At 54.9% G+C, this 18,689-nt stretch overlaps 1 protein-coding gene across 1 annotated transcript in view; it reads right to left on the reverse strand.

Moving 5' to 3' along the window:
* PHACTR3 (phosphatase and actin regulator 3) overlaps positions 1-18,689 on the reverse strand; it is a 200,905-nt gene that overhangs the window by 10,163 nt on the left and 172,053 nt on the right. The window lies entirely within an intron of this gene.

Raw genomic sequence — 18,689 nt, forward strand, 5'->3', positions numbered from 1 at the left:
TCCCCAGCTCCCGGCGACCCGGACACTGGCACTCGCCCTGGTCCTGCTCCTACCGCGGTCCAGCCTCACCCGCCACCAGGGTGGTGATGGAGGGAGCTCCTGCCTCTACGGGCACGGAGCCGAGGCGCGTAAAGAGGAAGCGCATCCAATCCAGGCTGGGAATCTCCTGGGCTGAGCGCGCGGAGCCGGCCACGCCCACAGCTCCCCTCCCGCCACCAGCCCTACCCGCCCGGTGTGAGACATAGGAAGACAAATGATCATTTCCTTTCAAATGGCCTCTCATTGAGGGAGCTGGAGGACACAGCCAAAAGGAAAAAAAATACATACATAAATAAAAGGCTTGTCAGGAGAGGGAGGCATAATTAGCCAAAATTAATGCCAAGCTCCAATTATTTTTGTAACTCCAATAATGCTGTCCCACTTCCGGATCCTGTAGCCACTGCACAGAGACAACAGGCTGAGCATCTGAATGCCCACAACGTGGGACCACAATACTCTGCCCCAAAGGGGATGTCACTTCCATAAACACTTGCCTCCTGTTTATAAGCCCTGTCGCAGCACACAGCCCGGGACAGCCCAGGGGCTCAGTCTGCCGATGGGTTCCTCTGGGGGCTTGTGTGTCTGCTGGCTGCTGGGTGGTTGCCTAACATCTTGTCTGGATGTCTGCTGAGACTTGAACCTGCCCCCCACAACTCCTGGCTGGCACCCAGGGGCCAGGGCCAGGGCCTCCCAATCCCTCCCAAGCACCGGGCACAAAACCAAGCTCTTTGGGTGGGGCTCCCTCAGCCTGGTCAAAATCCCCCAAACGCCATTCATTCGCTCACTCACTAAGTGACTGGCAAGCACTGGCTCTGTGCCAGGCGCTGCTCCAAGCCCCAGGACACAGTGGTCCCTGCCCTTGGAAAGCTCACAGTCTAAAGGCAGCGGCAGACAACAGTAAACAAACAAAACAAGACCATCCCAGGGAGTGGTCAATGCCATGGAGAAAACAAAATGGGGGGCGGGGAGGATGTGATGGATGAGTGATGGGGTAGGGGAACTCAGGGGAGATCCATTTCTACGGAGATCGCAGGAAGAGAAGAAGCCAGCCGTGGGAAGATCACATTTCTAGACGATGTCTCCTAACTGCTCACTTGCTGGGCTTGGGGAGGGCAGGGAGGAGTGGTCAAGGCGGACTTCCTGCAAGAGGAAACTTTTGGCAGAGTTGTGGAGAATCCACAAGGGGTGCAGAACCTGGTGCTTAGTGGCTGCCAGCTGACCAGCCAGGATGCCCACAGGGACAGCTGAGGATGAGGCCACGCATCTCCTCAAACCTGAAAAGTACCCCCAAACCTCCACTCACTTTGCCCCGACAGAGGCTTTTTCTTCCTGGAGCCCTGTTCTCTTCCAAAATGAGGACTAATAACAGACCTTCACAGAGGTGAGAGAATTGAATGAGAAAATGCATAAATGCACCTGTTACCATGCTTGTTCAGGACAATGGTTTCTCAAGAACTGTCTGGAGAAAACCCAGCCTGTGGGTTGTCAGCTGATCATGGACTGAGTTCTCAGAAAGTGTGGACATCTCAGCACCAACACCTCCGCCACTGGCCCGAGGGGGGAAGGCAGGTCTCCAGCTGGCTGCTGTGCACCTCCTGGATGCTGCCAGGGCGAGGCCACAGCGGGCCCACAGGGCACCTCCGAATGTTCCAGAAGGGGTAGTCCGCTGGGTGGACGCAGCCCTGCAGGTACACAGCTGTGAGCAAAGTGCAGCCTACTGGGTTGTCACCAACTTGCCCCTCTACCCAGAGGGAGTCCAGGAGCCCACGGCTGGACGAGAGGGCCCAGGGCCCTGGGTAGCACCGCCAGCCCGATCCCCTCCCTGTGGGACCCCAATCACGGGGGGAAGGGTGGTGCTGCAGGTGGGGAGCCCCCATCTAGACTCGCCCGTACCTGTACCCGACACCCCACTTCATGAGACTGAGAACTTCTACCTTGATTAACCTGACCTTCCGTGTCAGATGTTTAGTGAGCCTATAGGACACGCCTGGCCCTGGGACGTGGTGGTGAGAAGTTAGACCCAGCCCTGCCCTCAGGAGCACAGGCTCCGGGGGCACAGACATTCAGCCCATTATCACACAAACAACCAGGCATTTCTGCGTGGTGACCAGCGCTAGGAGGAAGAACCGACAGTACTATGAAAGCCTAGAGTAGGTGGGCCCACCTGGACAGAGGCACTGCCTGAGAAGGTGATGCTTGACTTGAGATCTGAGATCAGAAGGATAAGCGGTGATCGCTGAGCCGGGAGGGGCGGGAAGAGCACAGCAGGTGCAAAGATCCTGAGGTCAGAAGGGCTCCTGCAGTGCCACCTGGACGGAGTGGGGGGTGTGTGCATCCACAGGGCAGGATCCACCCAACCTGCAGTCCTTGGTGAGGTCTGATTTATTCCCAGAGCCCGGAAGGCACTGAAGGGTGTGAAGCAGGCAGGGCAGGATGGGGCATGGGCGTGCCAGGATTGGATGTGCCTTCAGAAGCACTTCTGGACTGCTTTCCAAGGAAGGACAGAGAAGAACCTGCCCCCAGGAGACATGGAGCTGCTCAGGGGGAGCCCCATCAGACAGGAAGCACAGGTGCCACAGGCCCGTGAGTGGCTGAGGGCCCACAAACTGTTCAAGACAAGGGGAGGTACTGGCTCTAGACTAAGAACGCTGCAAATTCCAAATTAATACACGTTGGACTAAGTACATATTAAACACAGCATTCCGCGCATTTGCTGCCTGAGGCTCGGCACCACTCTCCACGTGGGCTGGGACTTCCCAAAGCAGGAGGGGCGACAACCCTAATATCAAGGGCAGACAACACGATTATGCTCACTTTACAGATGAGACCACTGGGGCGCAGAGAAACAACCATGACCAGGTCTTATTCCCCACGTAGACCCCAGAGTCTGGCACAGGCAAACACAAGTGGCCCGAACAAGGAGCAAATGAATGGATGCTGGCTCCTCCCCCTCTCCGAGGCGTGTGCTTGGTGTGGCCCAGGAGGGATGCTGCCAGAGCATCCTTGCTTTGGCACCTCAGCAGCAAGGGGCTCTCCAGGACGTGCGGAGACAGCCCCGGGGTGGCAGGGCTTTGGGGGTGAAGTGGCGGAGCCTCAGAAGGGGCGGGGCCTCAGGAGGGGTGAGGTAGGAGAGGTCAGCACCCTGAGGGATTCCCCGGCTCCACCCACGGCCGCTCCCTCCTTGTGCAGAAGCTGCCGCTGCGGGTGATGAGCAGGTGCCGCCTGGAACTGGGGAAGCCACAGTCTATTTCTGACTCGCCCGCTGAGAACGCAGGAATGTGGCAGCCAATTACAGCGCTGCGTGGGCGTGGGAGCGACACCAGGAAAATAAACCAGGAGAGAACCTGCCCCACCCTGCGCCGTTCCCCTCCCCACGCCTGTTCACACAGGAGAGGCGGGCGTGCTGGGGGACCAGGAGCGCACCGGACAGGCCCTGGGGACTTGAGTAGGAGGTAAACGTACAGGTCACCTGGGACAGGACAGGGTGGGGGGCATGGCAGCTGCGGGTCTGCATGCAGTGTGGGTGTGAGGGCCCCCACAGGGGCTCCCCAGCCCTCCGGCATCTCCTCTGAATAGGTCTGCGGTGAAGGCCGAACTCTGCACCTGACCCTGTGGCTGTGAACATGGGAAACAACCTGAGGACAGAGAGCCGGTCAGTGAGCAAGTGATGCACGAACAGGGAGCAATGGGGAAGAACGGGTGGAGGGAGGGGAGCCACGAGGCCATTGACAGCCACGTGACCAGGGTGCCCGGAGTGGGTTTCAGGAGAATAAGTGATGTGGTTATACCATCCACATCCCTCAGGCTGCAAACTTCCATCCCCCAGACCAGCACCGGGGGCAGGACACAGGCAGTCTCAATTCAAGTCCCAGCTCTGCCCCTCTGCCGGTGGGGTGACAGGGGCTAATGCCCCCCCTACCTGAGCCTCCAATCCCCTGGCCCTCACCTGCCCCAGGGAACCCAGGGGTGCCGAGGGGGTCAAGAATACTAAGACAAGGAGGAGGCCGGCACACGAGCAAGTGCGGGTATTATTACGATGATCAGCATCTATACCGCTCCCCGAGTGTGGTGGGCCCAGGTCTTCTCCAGCTTCAGCCAACAGAGCTGCCATCTCCACCCTGCTGGCAACCTCCCTGACCCCCGGGGCGGGGGGACAGCCTGGCCGCCTGACCCTTCAGAGCACCGCGGTCCACATTCAGCAAGCAGCTGCACTTTCAGCTCACCCAATATTTTTTAAAATGCGAATATGAAGCAAGTATTAATCGACTGGGAGTTTTCACTCTAGAAAATCAGTTTTCCAGCTTCCCTTGAAGATATCTGCGAGAGCTGGCTACTCCAGATCCATACCTCCCTGGCCCTCCCCACCCCTGGCAGCACAGCTGGAGCACAGCAGCTGTCTCCTCATCGTCCCCGCGGCTCCCCTTCCAGTGGCCTCGCTCCCCTGGCGGGCTCTCCATCGGGGTCACCTGTGGGACCAGGGTCCTGAGGGGGCCGGGCCCTGGGAACCCCCTCCTCGTCCTGAGGACCCCCTTCTGCCTCCTAGACACACTGGGGGCAAGTGGCCCATGTTCCCAGGAGCACCTGACGTGGCGGGAGGGTGGCCCAAGGACAGCAGGTCCAAACCTCAGGTCTGCGGCCCGCCGTGGACAAGTGGCCCCGGCTGAGCGCCCCACGGGAGCGTCCAGCTGCTGGTTTCTTCCTTGGGGAGGATGAACGCACAGTCAGACCTCTTTCCAGGCACACCTGTCTCCCATCAGCCAGCTCAGGCCCAGGGCCGCCACGCGGCCTCCGTGCACGGGCCCGTGACGCCCTCTGGTCTCCCGCCTCCTCTCCCACAGGGGGCTGATGACGATGTCGCCCGTGGGGGTGGCTATGGGGTAAGTGAAACGGCCCAGAAGCCCCAAGCCAGGTGCCTGACACGCAGCTGGCCCGCCCGTAGCCAGTGGCCGTGTCGGAATCGTCCCTCACACACCCTCGTGGGACCTCGCACCGGGCACGGCTCCAGGGGCTGCGGGCCATGCCCCCGGCGGCCAGGACTGCCCCCCGGCACTGCACGCGCCCCGAATCGCCACTGCCTCCCCGCGGGGCGCAAGGAAACGCCTGAAGTCACCTCGGCGTCGGGCGAGAACCGAGACGCAATCCCGCCAACCAAGGCAGAAGGCCTTCCTGGGGAGAGAAGCCACGGCTGCAGGAGAGCCAGCTCTCCGCCCACGGGGACGCGGCTATTTTGGGAGCTCCTTCCTGGGAACACCGATCCTGTTCCACTGCCAGCCTTGAGTCACCAAGGAACACCGGAGTCCCCGCCTGCGACGGGGTTCCCCAGAGGCACTGTCAGGGTGGGGGGGACCACCAGGGACACGTGGGCAGGCCGGGGAGAGAGGGTCAGGGAGGGGAGCCTCTCCAGGAGGTGACACGGAGACGAGGCCACACAGGGACCAGAGCCGGAGCTGTCCACGCTGGGGAACAGCGGCGCCCCCCAAACCTTAGTCCCCTCCGTTCTCGCAGTTACCCTGCGAGCACGAATTATCAGCCTGTTGGGGGCTTGCCTGGCGAGGCGCTGGCCGCAGGTCCCCATCACAGCATCTTGTGACCCAGGCACTCCAGCTGGCCTAGCGTCCGACCCCACCTCCTCATACTTGCTTACGGTCCGGTGTCCCTACTTCAGAGGCTGGCACCTGCTGCGGCCACGCGCTCACGCCAGACCCCGAGCCACCCTCCGCTCCTCTGGCTCCCCACTCCCAGCGCCCAGGAACCTCCGAGTCCACGGGGTTCCACCACCGACACCTCATATGTCCAGCCCCCTCACTCCACGCCTCCCACAGCCGCGGGCTGGCCTTTCTGAAACATGACCCCCACCTCTCACCATGACCTCAAACCCGGGGTCCCACCGCACTCAGGACCAAGTCCAAGCCCCACGAGGCCAGCGAGTCTGCGGCGACCCTCCCCAGACCCTGCGCCCAGGGACTCCCACACCGAGCTGCTCACGTCTCCCTCGGCACAGGCACCCTTCTCCTAACTCAGGGTCCCCAACCCCATTAGACCCTACACCCCCTTTATAACAAGTATTCTGTCGCGCCCCCTTTACCCCAACCCACCGACATGCGTAATTTTTAAAAGTCAGTGTGATGTCCGGCTATAACACACAGGAGGAAGAAGGGAAGGCAAGTTTTAATCAAACAACATATATTCAATACATAAGTGCTCAACGCGAGCACGTCACGTGATGTGGTGAAGGCACCTACGCAAAACAACCACCATGACAACAGCAGCAGCTACGGACGCAGAGAGACTGGGCTCTGTACTGGTCACTCACACACCCCCAGTGACGGCGCCACGGAGGAGCCATTCCCCGAAATGAGCAATTCTCGGTAAAGTTCTGAATGAAACCAGGTGTGTCAATTTCCATCAATTTCCAAGACACTTGTGTTCAGGGAAACTGTGACAAAACTGCCAGATCTCCCTGTGTGTGTCCACTGCACACCCAGGTTGCAGGCTCAAGTCATTCTAACAGCTTTGGACCCTCCGAGCATCCGAGGGACACTGAAGGTCAAGTGGGGTGGGGGTGAGTCTTCCTTGCTCAGCAAGTGCCCTCGCCTGCGGGACGCCCGACCCCCTGGCCTGGCCCGTCACAGTGACAGCCCACGAAACCTCCCCAGGTTTGCCAGGGACCACAGAACAGCTGACCTAAACCCTGTGCTCTCAGGCAGACATCTTACCTCCTCCAGGAAGACCGCCGGCTGGAACGGGGGAGCACATCCTTCACCTCCAACCCCGGGCCTCAGAGCGTGCTACGCAGGCGAGCTCTGATGATGACATTTTGGTATCTACCAAGATTACAAATGCAGGTATTTATCCTCTGACCCAACAGTTCAGGTCTAAGCGGATGTTTTCTGGAATGTTCATAAGGACACGGTGCCTGAGAGTAGAATTCAAGGCAGAGCTCTGGCGTCCATTTAGAGCCTGGCTGGAGACACTGTGGTCCGCTAGCAACAGAGCTTCAGGCAGATGTGGGAAAGCACGGGCGCTTCTCGATGGGTCCTCCCTGGAAGCCCACCTGGCTGGACTCTGGAGCATGAAAGTAAAACTGGGCTCCAAACCCAGCCTTGGTGTGAATTCTAACTTCTCCACAAATCAGCTCTGGGATCCCCATCTGCTCGTAAACTTCTTGCTGCCTTTGGCGCTGGGACCGTCATTTGGTGGAGTCTACCTGGTAAGGCCCCGTCCCCAGTTCTGCAGTCGATCACTCACCTAGGTGCCATGGTGGAGGTGTTTTGTAGATGTGATTTAACGTCCATAATCAGTTGACTTGAACTAAGGGAGGCTGTCCTAGATGGTCTGGTGGGCCTGGTCCAATCAGTGGAAGGGCCTTAAGAGCAGGGCTGGGGCTCCCTGGCTAAGAGGAGATTCTGTCTGTAGACAGCAGCCTCGGTCCACGCCCGGGAGTTCCGGCCCTTCCCGACGGCCTGCCCCACACATGCCGTCAGCAATGTCCTGCCATAAACCGCTTAATATACACCTCCCACTGGTGCTGGGCCTCTGAGTCTCAGACACAGCCTCCTTTCTCCATAAACGAGGATGACAGTACTATGGGAGGAGCTCTCTCGAGTTACCTCCACTTATCTGAACCCGGGTTAACCGACACTCCCCGTCCTTCTGGAAAAGCAGACCCCACTGAGCACACGTGGCAGGCAGCCCCGGCCCCAGGCAGTCCGTTCCCACAGAGAGCTGGGCACCTGTCACGAACTGGTCTCCTTGTTCCCTAACCTATGCGAACCAGGTGAACTCGTTTCTGTAATTAGGTGATTTAATCAGACTTTATGCACATTGATTAAATGATTCAATATGGATGGAAAAAGAAAATGTTATTTCTATGAGAACCGACTTGGCTGCTTTGAAGTCAGTAAAGGCAGGATGTTGAAACACGGCCGTCGCGGGCAAGTATGGGAAACACGGCCGTCGCGGGCAAGTATGGGAGACGAACGAGTGAACGATGGGGTTTCCATCTCTGGGAGGGCTCTCCTTCTAGGCGTCTTTAATTCTCACTCCTCTGCAGAGAAGTCGGCGCTAGAAATTGTAGAAGATGCATCCAACGTTTGTCTCACACGAGAAAGAACACTAACTGTAGATCCTTCTGCAGTGAGAAGTCTTTGATGCCACCTCAAAAGACGGCCGAATAAATGCACCTCTGAATGACTTACGTTAAAAGTGTTTCGAGCATGAACAAGTCGCGTTTATAATTTCTTCTTCTAACCGGCTTTGGGATTAATCACCCGTGTTGAGCGTGGAGTCGGGGGCTCTGCCCTCTCCCTCCCGGGCCTGTGATCTCCTCCCGAGGATGGCTCAGCCCCGTGCAGGGAGGGCTGTCCACTCAGTACAGAGGAGGCTAGTTACCATCATGGTTATTACTGCTCGTGTAAAACCCGCCTCCAAGTGGTTCCAAACAGCCCATGGACAGCGGCAGCCTCTGGGCAGAGATGGGGTGGGAGTGAGATGTGCTATTTAAGTTTTACAATGGATATTGGTCCCTTATTCAGATTTGGAAAATTAAAGTAATACATAATGCTCCCCACTGCCTGCCCATGGCACTAGGACCGCTTTGGTCCCTGGTCCACAAATGTTTATGGGGCACCTGTCGGTACCAGGCCCTGCCCCTCCCCTCCCTCCTCCCCTCCCCTCCCTCCTCCCCTCCCTCCTCCCCTTCCTGGGGAAGCTCTCCCAGGTCTTGGAGAGCTCCCAGCTCCTCCTTCACCAAGAGGCCCATTCATTCGCTGGGCCGCATCTCCTGGTTCCTAGCTCCCCTCCCCAGCAAGTCTGGGAGCCGAAGGCAGCTTAGTACGGCGCCTGAGGCCCAGGGCAGGGGCTCAGCAAGGCTGCAGTAAACAAGCAAATACTGGGTGAGGAAATACCAAGGCCAAGAGAAGCGCAACTCCACTTGATTTTAAAAAAGGAAAGCGCACCACCCCACACACCAGGGAGCTTCCACAGGACACGGAACTTCAGCAGCGCTACTAAGAAGCACCGGCCTCACCAGCCCGGAGAGGGGAGGTTAAGAACTGCCTGGTAGGGCGGGAGGTAGGACCCCGACAGCGCCCTGTGCGCCGCGCACGCTACTTCCTGTGTCCCACAGGCATCTCACCCTCTCTCCCTTGACCTCCCTCCCCGCCCTGTGTCCTGAAGGCAGCCCCTGCATCCCTTTTGTTCTCTCCTCCATCCCCAGGGCCCTGTGCTGAGGGGGGCACATAGAGGTTGCCCAGGAAGTGTCTGCCCTTGAACTGCAATGTCACGGGGGGGGTATCACTGAGGAAGGGACAGCGGTATCTGTCCACGTCACCCCAGGGGCCCCTCGGAGTCCCCCTCCCCCTCAGCTTCCCGCCACTTGCCGAAACCCCTGGGCCCAGCTCTAGACGGTCAGGAACACGAGGCATTTACAAATTGCCCAGAGCCTATAGGGGCTTCCACACAGACTCCTTGGACCAGACTGCTTTAGAAGTCGTTGTTATACCTCACAGACACAAGGTTTTCCATTCACTTGTCCATCTGTTTGCTCCTTCCCTCTGTCCTTCAGTCTATCTCAACAAAATTAATCTGAACACCCACTGTAGCAGAGACCGCTAGCTTCCTACCCAACCTCCATTCTCCCTTCTTACATAGCACCAGAAAGCTGATTCTATTCAGGGAAGCTTCTTTTCCAGCTAAGCATGGCCACGTGAAGAGGTCCTACCAAGGAGCTGTAGGGAAAGGTGTGCCGAAAAGCCTCTAGAAAGAGTCTTTTTGAAGAGCTGACTCAGCTGGGATCTATGCACCTTTGGGACTTGAATGTGATGTCTGGTGCTCCTGCAGCCATCTTGGACCATAGAGGGTAAGTGCCAGTGTGAGGATAACTGAGCAGGAAGATATTGATAGAAGGAAGCCTGGATCCTCAGTGACTGTGGAACAACCATGCTAGGCCTGACTGTCTGCAACCATTCCACGAAGCAGGGTGCCTCCAGGCCCAGTGTCCAGAACCAGCCTGACTGGGTCAAATCTCAGCTCCATGACATACTAGCTGTGTGACTCTGAACATCTTACCTAACCTCTCTGAACCACCATTTCCTTAGCTATGAAAGACAGCTAATAATAGCATTTACATCTTAGGCTTCGGTGAATGCAGGCAAGGCACAGTCCCTGGCACACGACACACATTTAATAAATGTTAGCAAGCTACCATTGCACTATTATTACTATGACTACAGCTCACACAGGATAAGCCCTGACTCTGGGTAAAGCAGGCAGGTGTCACTCGCCCATTTCACAGGCTCGGACAGGTGGAGAGTGATTAGCCTGGGCCCCCTCAGTCCGCACCTCCCAGCCACGTAAGCTCTAAACCGCCAGTCCCCCGGCCCCCTGGGTATGGGATTCGTGTTGTTATTGAGCCTGAAGGGGGGTTAAGGTTGTTTTGCATTTTCTTATAAAACATGCTGTACTTTCCTTGACAGACTCCCAAGCAACCAAGGAAAACAAGAGCAGCTGACCCCACGGGAGGACTCAGGGGCCACGAGCTGACAGGACCAAGGGGGGCTGAGCCCCACCTGCAAGGGCCACCCAGCCCCAGATGCTGGCTCTTCTTCCTTGAACATCATGTGTTCTAACAAAGACCGAGATTCATACATGTGTCCTCCGAGGCGTAGATTTTGTCAAATGTCTCCTGACTTGGAAGTGCCGTTTTTCTATTGCTTAGCTACTTCCATCTAAAAGCACAACACGTGCGACTTTACAGCCACCGCTCGGCCTGGACTGTGCCGGCCTTGGCCTCCCAGCACCATCGCACCCCTCCCTCCAGGGCGGGGGTCTTGTCTTGCCTTCCCCCCAACATCCCACAGGGCCTGCTCCCAGGCCTGCCCCGCGACTCCCTTTTGTATTTTGCAACAAATCCTTGAAAGTGCCTCGTTAATCCCAGGCTTCCTCTTCACCTTGGAGGCTAGTACTAGTCACGGCAGGCCCCTCCCCACAGCAGCGGAGCAGGGAGGCGGTACCAGGCTAAGGGCCTGGGAGCGTTTATCTGGATAGAACAGACTTGACCTCTGCATCCCCTGAGGTTTCTAAACAGAGGGAGACTGAAAGCCCTAGGAACATGCCCGAGATTCCCTGGAGGGCTGGGGAAGTGACTCAAGAAAATCTGCTTCGGGCTTCCCTGGTGGCGCAGTGGTTAAGAATCCGCCTGCCAATGCAGGGGACACGGGTTCAAGCCCTGGTCCGGGAAGATCCCACATGCCACGGAGCAACTAAGTCCGTGCGCCACAACTACTGAGCCTGCGCTCTAGAGCCCGCGAGCCACAACTACTGAAGCCCGTGTGCCACAACTACTGAAGCCCACGCGCCTAGAGCCTGTGCTCTGCAGCAAGAGAAGCCACCACGATGAGAAGCCTGCGCCCCACAACAAAGAGTAGCCCCCGCTCACTGCAACTAGAGAAAGCCCGCGTGCAGCAGCGATGACCCAATGCAGCCAAAAATTAAATAAATGAATAAATAAATTTATTAAAAAAAAAAGAAAATCTGCTTCACTAAAAAAGGAAGAAAAGCAGAGAAATTGCTAAACACAAAGAGTCGTTGCTCCTGGGATCTCAAAATCCTCTTAAGAGGGTTGTAGAGGCCCGGGCCCTGCACATCCCAGCCGAGGAGTGGCTGCTACCTCGAGATCACCATCCCAACCAGCCACTGCACTGGGTCGGTCCTGAGCTGGACCTGCAGGAACTGAGAGGTCCCGGCCCTGCCCACCCTTGACCTTCCACCACTTTCAAGGCTCCCTTTCTCTCCAGGCAGGAGTCAGCCTGAAGCTCCCGACCCGGCTTCAGATGTGGGCTTCATTCTCCTGGAAGCGGGGTCCCTGGACCTCAAGGAGGTCGAGGGCCACTGTTTCCTAAGTGCTTCCTATGTATCAAAGACAGACAATGAAGATGTCTAGGATGATGATAAAGATGTGGATGAAAATGTTGCTAAAGATGATGGTAAAGAAGATGAAGAAGATAAAGACAAAATGATGAAGATACCTGATGTAGATGAAGAAGAAAAAGATGGATAAGACACTGATGAAAATGACGGTGGTGATGACGAAGATAAACAAGGTGATGAAGATGGTGATAAGGATGAAGACGGTGACAGTGGTGAAGATGCTGAGGAAGAGGATAAAGTTGGTAAAGACACAGATGAAGAACAGGATGGTGACACTAATTGCGGTCATGGGTCTTCATACATACCTCCCCCAACCCTTGCGACAATAACTGAAAAAGTATTAAGTGCCCACACGGCCCAGGTGCTGTTCTAGGGATTGGAGATATGGCTAAGGGGTGAGGGCTCCTTTGGGGGGTGATGAAAATGTCCTGAAGTTGACTGTGGTGATGGACACACAACTCCACGGATATACTAGAAGCATGGACTGTGCACTTTGAAAGGCTGCATTGTAGGTATGCAAATTATGTCTCACACTATTAAAATTCCTTATCCCCATATTTATTTGTTTTATTCCCTGGTGCTTCCTCCCTGCCACACAGAAGTCTAGGCTTTTTATGTGTCCCGTCTCTTTGCATCCTGTCCGCAGCCCTAGGAGATGGGCCCTGTTTTAATTATCCCCATTTCACACAAGAGGAGAGTGAGGGACGTGCCAGGGAGGTCACCTGCCTATAGTCACGCAGCTGGAAAACAGCAGAGCCGGGACGGGAACCAAGACATCCTGCCCAGAGTCCAGGCTTTCACCACCACACAGAGGTGCTTCCTCCGATCAAGATTAGAGCCATGGGGGCGGTGTGTACACAAGCTCTTCCAGAGCAGCCCCCTCCCCTGCCAGTTGGAAAGAAAAGACCTGCCGGAGCTGCACAGGACACTGGTGGTCACAGTCTCTGGTCTCAATGCTTCTACTGCTGACCTTCAATCCAGATTCTGACCCACTGTTTTCCCTACATTAATTCAACAGTCAAAATCCCCCATTCTCAGTGCAAACAAGAACGAGCTTCTCGTAAAACAAGTGACATCATATCACAGATGGCAAACGGGTGACCCCCTCAGGCCAAATACAGCCCACAAATGTGTTTTATGGGGTCTGTACTTTCTTTTTTAAAAAATGTGAGTCGGCCCCCAACATTTAAATAAAGGAAATTTTACATCGGAATAAATATTTCCAGTTTCTCTTGGAAAATTCTGCCCACACTGATCTGGCATTCCCAGGCTGACACCCACAGTTGCTGAGGGGCAGGTGCCCCCTGCAGCAAGGACACACATTTCCCAACCTGCCACAGCACTGCCCCTGGCCCGTCACTCACAGAGGGCGCCTTTGGGCTTGTGACTCCCGTTCTGTGCAATGAGCTAAGAGGACAGTCTGACCTCCCCACTCCGGAGTCATCCCCATCCCAGAACAGTGTCTCTTCTCTCCTCCTGAAAGGGCTCAGGAAGCTTTGGGATCAACTTTGTCGTCCACCAACCTTCCAGGGATGGTGAAGGGGGAGTTTGGGGGCATCCCTCCCCAGGGGCCTGAGGACCTGCAGCCTAATCACCTGCTTTGCAGATTCGGGGTTCACTGTACAGTGGGGGGCACATTAGGCCTAAACCTCGTCCTTCCCACCACAGCTGTACTTCCTCCTGCTGGAGAGGCCCAGCTATTACTTTTCTGCTCAAGAATTCTCTTGGGCTTAATGAATTGCTAGTCTCCTCATTACGCATCTACCTTCTTTCCTCTACTGCCTGCAAATCCCTTTGGAAGTCGTCCCACCAGCCATTTCAGAGACCGAGCCGACGAATGGCCTTTCGTGTACCAGGACACCAAGTTCAACCCTCGGAGGTTTCCCGCCGTGCAGTCGAGCTGGGAGAACATCCTGTGCTCTCCTCGTGGACAGCGGCTCATTAACGAGCAGCCCCCTTCACCCGGAGGCCTCTCCTGACTCCATCCCGCTGGGCCCATCCCGCTGGGCCCCCAGGCTGCAGCCCCAGGTCGGCTGTGAGATTCCCCCTCCCAGAGTTGGGAGCCCTGGCCCGGCCCCTCCCCAGCAATGTGAGGAAGGACTCAGTCGCCCCTTGCCCTGTTTCATCCAAACAGAAGCACCTTGCCCCTGACGTGCCAACCGAAATCCCCGAATTACTCAGCAACGTCCCATGGCTCAAGTCCTGCAGGCTTACAGAATGAAGAAAGGTGGGTTTCAAGTCCCCCCACTGCCCTTGGATTGCATTTAATGCCACTCTGTTTCCACAGATGGACGGGGCTTATTCAACCTGACACACAGAAAGCCCTTCTGTCCCCAGGGGAAAATGGCTGGCCACCTGCTCTCCCTGTCACCCTGATGTGAGGTCGGAGGGAACACACGGTGGTAGGAAACGCACCCATGATCAAAGGAACCACACAACCCCGGAAAACTCCTTACTGGTTCTTCAGTGACTTCGATCTTCAGCTGGTGCTGCTGGTAACTTGCAACCTGGTTAGTTCAAAACTGCCAGTGGAGGCTCCCGCACACGGTCCACGCTCCTGCTCGTGGATCGAACCCCTGCTAACAGCGCCAGAGACACGGCCAGCCCTGTGCCCAAATGTGGGCACGAGCCTTCCTCAAGCGCCGCCTTCCTTCCTCCTGTATCCCCTGCCCCGGTGCACAGCACCAGCTCCCCCCCGTCCCGGCCACCTCCTCAAGCCCTTACCGGGGTCCTGCTCCCCGCCCTCCTCCAACCCCCCACCCACCCACCCACGCCCCGCGGCCCCGTCGTCACGTGATGACGCCCATCTCCTCGGCTCTTGCAAGACGAGCGTCACACGCCCCCGTCAGGCCCCCCAACCTGACACCCCCCCACACGTGTAGGCAGAGGGGACCTCAGACGTGCCCTCGCCCTGCCACGCCCCTGCTCGTGAGCCCTCAGGGGACCCTCACTGCTTCTCAGGAAAGGCCAGACGCCTCTGTTCACCGTTTGCACAATTCATGGAGTGGCTGCTCAGTGTGTCAGGGGCACCCCAGGCGAACAGCAGAGGCAGGATTCCGGTGTTCTAGCGGGGAGACAGACCCCAAAGCGGCGAAGAAAGGAATAAAGGGGAATTTCAGACAGCAGTAAGTGCGGTGAAGAAAACGGGATGATGGGATGGAGAATGGGGGACATCAAGGGAGGTCCCTCCGGGAGGGACCAGAGACAGCCGCGTGCGGACCAGGAGCTAGGAGGGTGCCCACCACCTGGCCCTGCAGCCCTGCAGCCTCGCCCCTGCCCCCGCTCGCCCCAGCCCTTCACAGCCACACCACGTTCTCCAGAGGGCGATGCGGGTTCAGGCCGCGGGACTTCCTCGCGGCTGCTCTCTGCCTGGGACATCCTTGCGCTCCAGCTGCCATCAAGCCATCAAGCCATCAAGCCATCAAGACCGCGCACCACATCACCCCCTCTCTGATGCCTGTACCCCAACTCTTCCTCCCTCCTGCCGGATTCATCGCTGCCTCCTAGACCCTCCGCTTCCATGGCTGATTCATACGTCTATTTTGCACATATTTTATTAGACATGATGCACCTCTGAGCCTGTCTTTCCATCTCTGCTCCCCAGCACCCAGCCCCTGCGCTCTGCAGGGACCCGAGGTTTGTGACGGGGCTTCTGCGCCCCAGGAGACATGCAAGGGCGTGAGACGCGATGCTGCAAGACAAAGCAGGCCTGCTCTCCCGCGGTCTCGACCTCCCCCATAAGTCATTTACAACACCCTCTTACGTCACGGCAACCGTGCATAAACCGAGGGGTAAGAGGCAAAATCTGCAAGAACTTCAGGTTCGGCAGTAACAGCTGTTATTATACAAGTCGGGGGTGGCCGCACCAGGCCCTGATCTAGGAGTGTCACGTCCTGCATCCGAGGTGAGGCTGCAGCGTGGGCATCGGAGGGTCTACTAGGGACCGAAGCCGAGGCACGTGTACAGGACCCTACACCACACGGAGCACAGAGAGAAGGTTCTAGGGCTGGCGACGCTGAAGCAGGCAAAGGACCAGCGGAGGACGCGGAGGTTACTCACGCGTTAGTGCCGATGTACCAGGAAGTGGGTTGAGCCGCAGTGCGTCACGTGCTCTCTGTGCTTTTGCGGAAGATGAGATGCTCCCGGGGCGGGGCGCGGGTAGAGCGAGGGCTCTGGAACCCCCAGTCTGGCTGCTCCACAACAGACACTGGGACCCAGCAGGGAGGACCGCTCCTGCCCAGCACTGCAGTCCGGCTAAGGACACAAGCAGCCCGGTGCCCAGCCTGCGGTCAGGGCCAATCTGTCCCATTCGCTGCTGTTCATGTTGTCATGAAACCTGGGTCAGAAGCTGGCCCTCCCCCCCTCCACTTGCCTGAAATTTACCAAAGGACACTTCCGTGGAAGTGAGAACTATCATCCGCACAGGTTTGGGTACAAGTTCACAGCAGAACGAAGGCCCCCTGAGACCAAGCCCACCCCCGCTGGCCCCTTCGAAGCCTGAACGACAGCTTCTGCAGGAACACTGTCCCCACGTCGCAGCGTGTAACGCCCTCAGGACCTGAAACAGACCTGCCCCACCTGCAGCACATCTGGAGGATGGAGATTCTCGGCTGTCACACTGTGTCCTGACCCTCTGTCCCCAGAGACACTAAAGGGGGCCCCCGCAGACACTAAGTCCTCTGGGACTAAAACTAACCATCACAGCATGCTTCTTCTCCTTCTAAACCCCTGAATATAAACTCCCAGAAGCAGAGTGTTCGGTTAAAATGTGCAAATTGTCATCCTGGCTCTTCACCTGTCCAGTTGTTTTCAAGTCGCATGGCTGCCAGCAGTGGGATGGCATGGAAACCACCACCTCACTAGGGTGGGATATTCTTAGATCATTATCAGTATTTATATTAGTAAAATATAGCTTAAAATGTTTAAAAATAATATTTTAAAGTTTTATTGTCATTTTAATTGGGGATGAAAGGTTCTTTGTTACTATGAATTTTTTAATGTCTGTAGTTACTAGTGAAGCTGAATTATTTTCATGTATTTGTTAAGAAATTTTGCTCCCTCCCTCCTGAACCACGAATTCCAGCCTGTTACCCACTGATCTGCTGGGTTCTGCTGACAACTGGTTTTCATTCTTGAATGATGACATCATCTAATTCAATGCATTTTCCTCCTCCTCTTTTATCATTTCTGGAAATGTTGCTCATGTAAATAATCCATAAAAAGAAAAAAAAAACACTGATGTGTGAAAATAAGCATTACATGTAGCTTTATTTTAAAAGTAAAGATTTTGAAGCAAACTAAAAGTCTGTTGATTGTGGGAGGGAACAGCAAAGCTGGTAGGTCTGTCCTCTCCTTAACACACTAGACCACTATTAAAAATGAACATTTGAATCCTATGTAGAAGAATGGAAAACCCTTCTGACATGATGTTAGATGGCAAAATCTCATGCATGCTAAGAGGGCCTCCATAAAAAAATATGTATTTTTACTTACATTTTTATAGTTAAAATTGAGAAATGGGTTTGAAATCATGTATAGAAAAATATACCCCCTAGAGATAAAATGAAGAGTTGAGCAAATTAAAGCAATCCTGAGGAAAAAAGGACAAAGCAGGAGGCACAACCCTCCCAGACTTCAGACTATACTACAAAGCTATGGTAATCAAACAGAGTGGTACTGGCATGAAAAACAGACATATGGATGAATGGAACAGAATAGAGAACCCAGAAATAAACCTACACACCTACAGTCAATTAATCTATGACAAAGGAGGCAAGGATATACAATGGAGAAAAGACAGTCTTTTCAGTAAGTGGTGCTGGAAAACTGGGCAGCCACATGTACATCAATGAGATTAGAACATTCCCTCATACCACATACAAAAATAAACTCAAAATGGTTTAAAGACCTAAATGTAAGACCTGAAACCATAAAACTCCTAGGAGAGAACATAGGCAGAACACTCTTTGACATAAATTGTAGCATTATTTTCTTGGATCAATCTCCTAAGGCAAAAGAAATAAATGCAAAAATAAACAGATGGGACCTAATTAAACTTAAAAGCGTTTGCACAGCAAAGGAAACCATCAATAAAACAAAAAGACAACCTACCGAATGGGAGAAAATATTTGCAAATGATGTGACTGACAAGAGGTTAATATCCAAAATCTATAAACAGCTCGTACAATTCAATAGCAAAAAACCAAACAATCCAATCGAAAAAATGGGCAGAAGACCTAACTAGATATTTCTCCAAAGAAGGCATACAGATGGCCAACAGGCACAAATCCGAAAGAAACGAAAACACTACTTTGAAAAGATACATGCACCCCAGTGTTCATAGCAGCACTACTTACAATAGCCAAGACATGGAAACAACCTGAGTGTCCATCAACAGACAACTGGCTTAAGGTAATGTACATACACACATGGAATATTCAGCAGCTATAAGAATGAAAAACTGCCATTTGCAGCAACATGGATGGACCTAGAGAATATTATGCTTAGTGAAATAAGTCAGACAGAGAAAGACAAGTACTATATGATATCATGTATATATGAATCTAAAAAATAATACAAATGAATATGTATACAAAACAGAAACAGACTCACAGACATAGAAAACAAACTTGTGGTTACCAGAGGGGAGAGGAAAAGGGGCAGGGACAAATTCAGGGTATGAGATTAACAGACACAAATTACTATACATAAAATAGATAAGC

This window comes from Eschrichtius robustus, chromosome 16 (assembly GCF_028021215.1).
Source record: "Eschrichtius robustus isolate mEscRob2 chromosome 16, mEscRob2.pri, whole genome shotgun sequence".
Taxonomy (NCBI): domain Eukaryota; kingdom Metazoa; phylum Chordata; class Mammalia; order Artiodactyla; family Eschrichtiidae; genus Eschrichtius; species Eschrichtius robustus.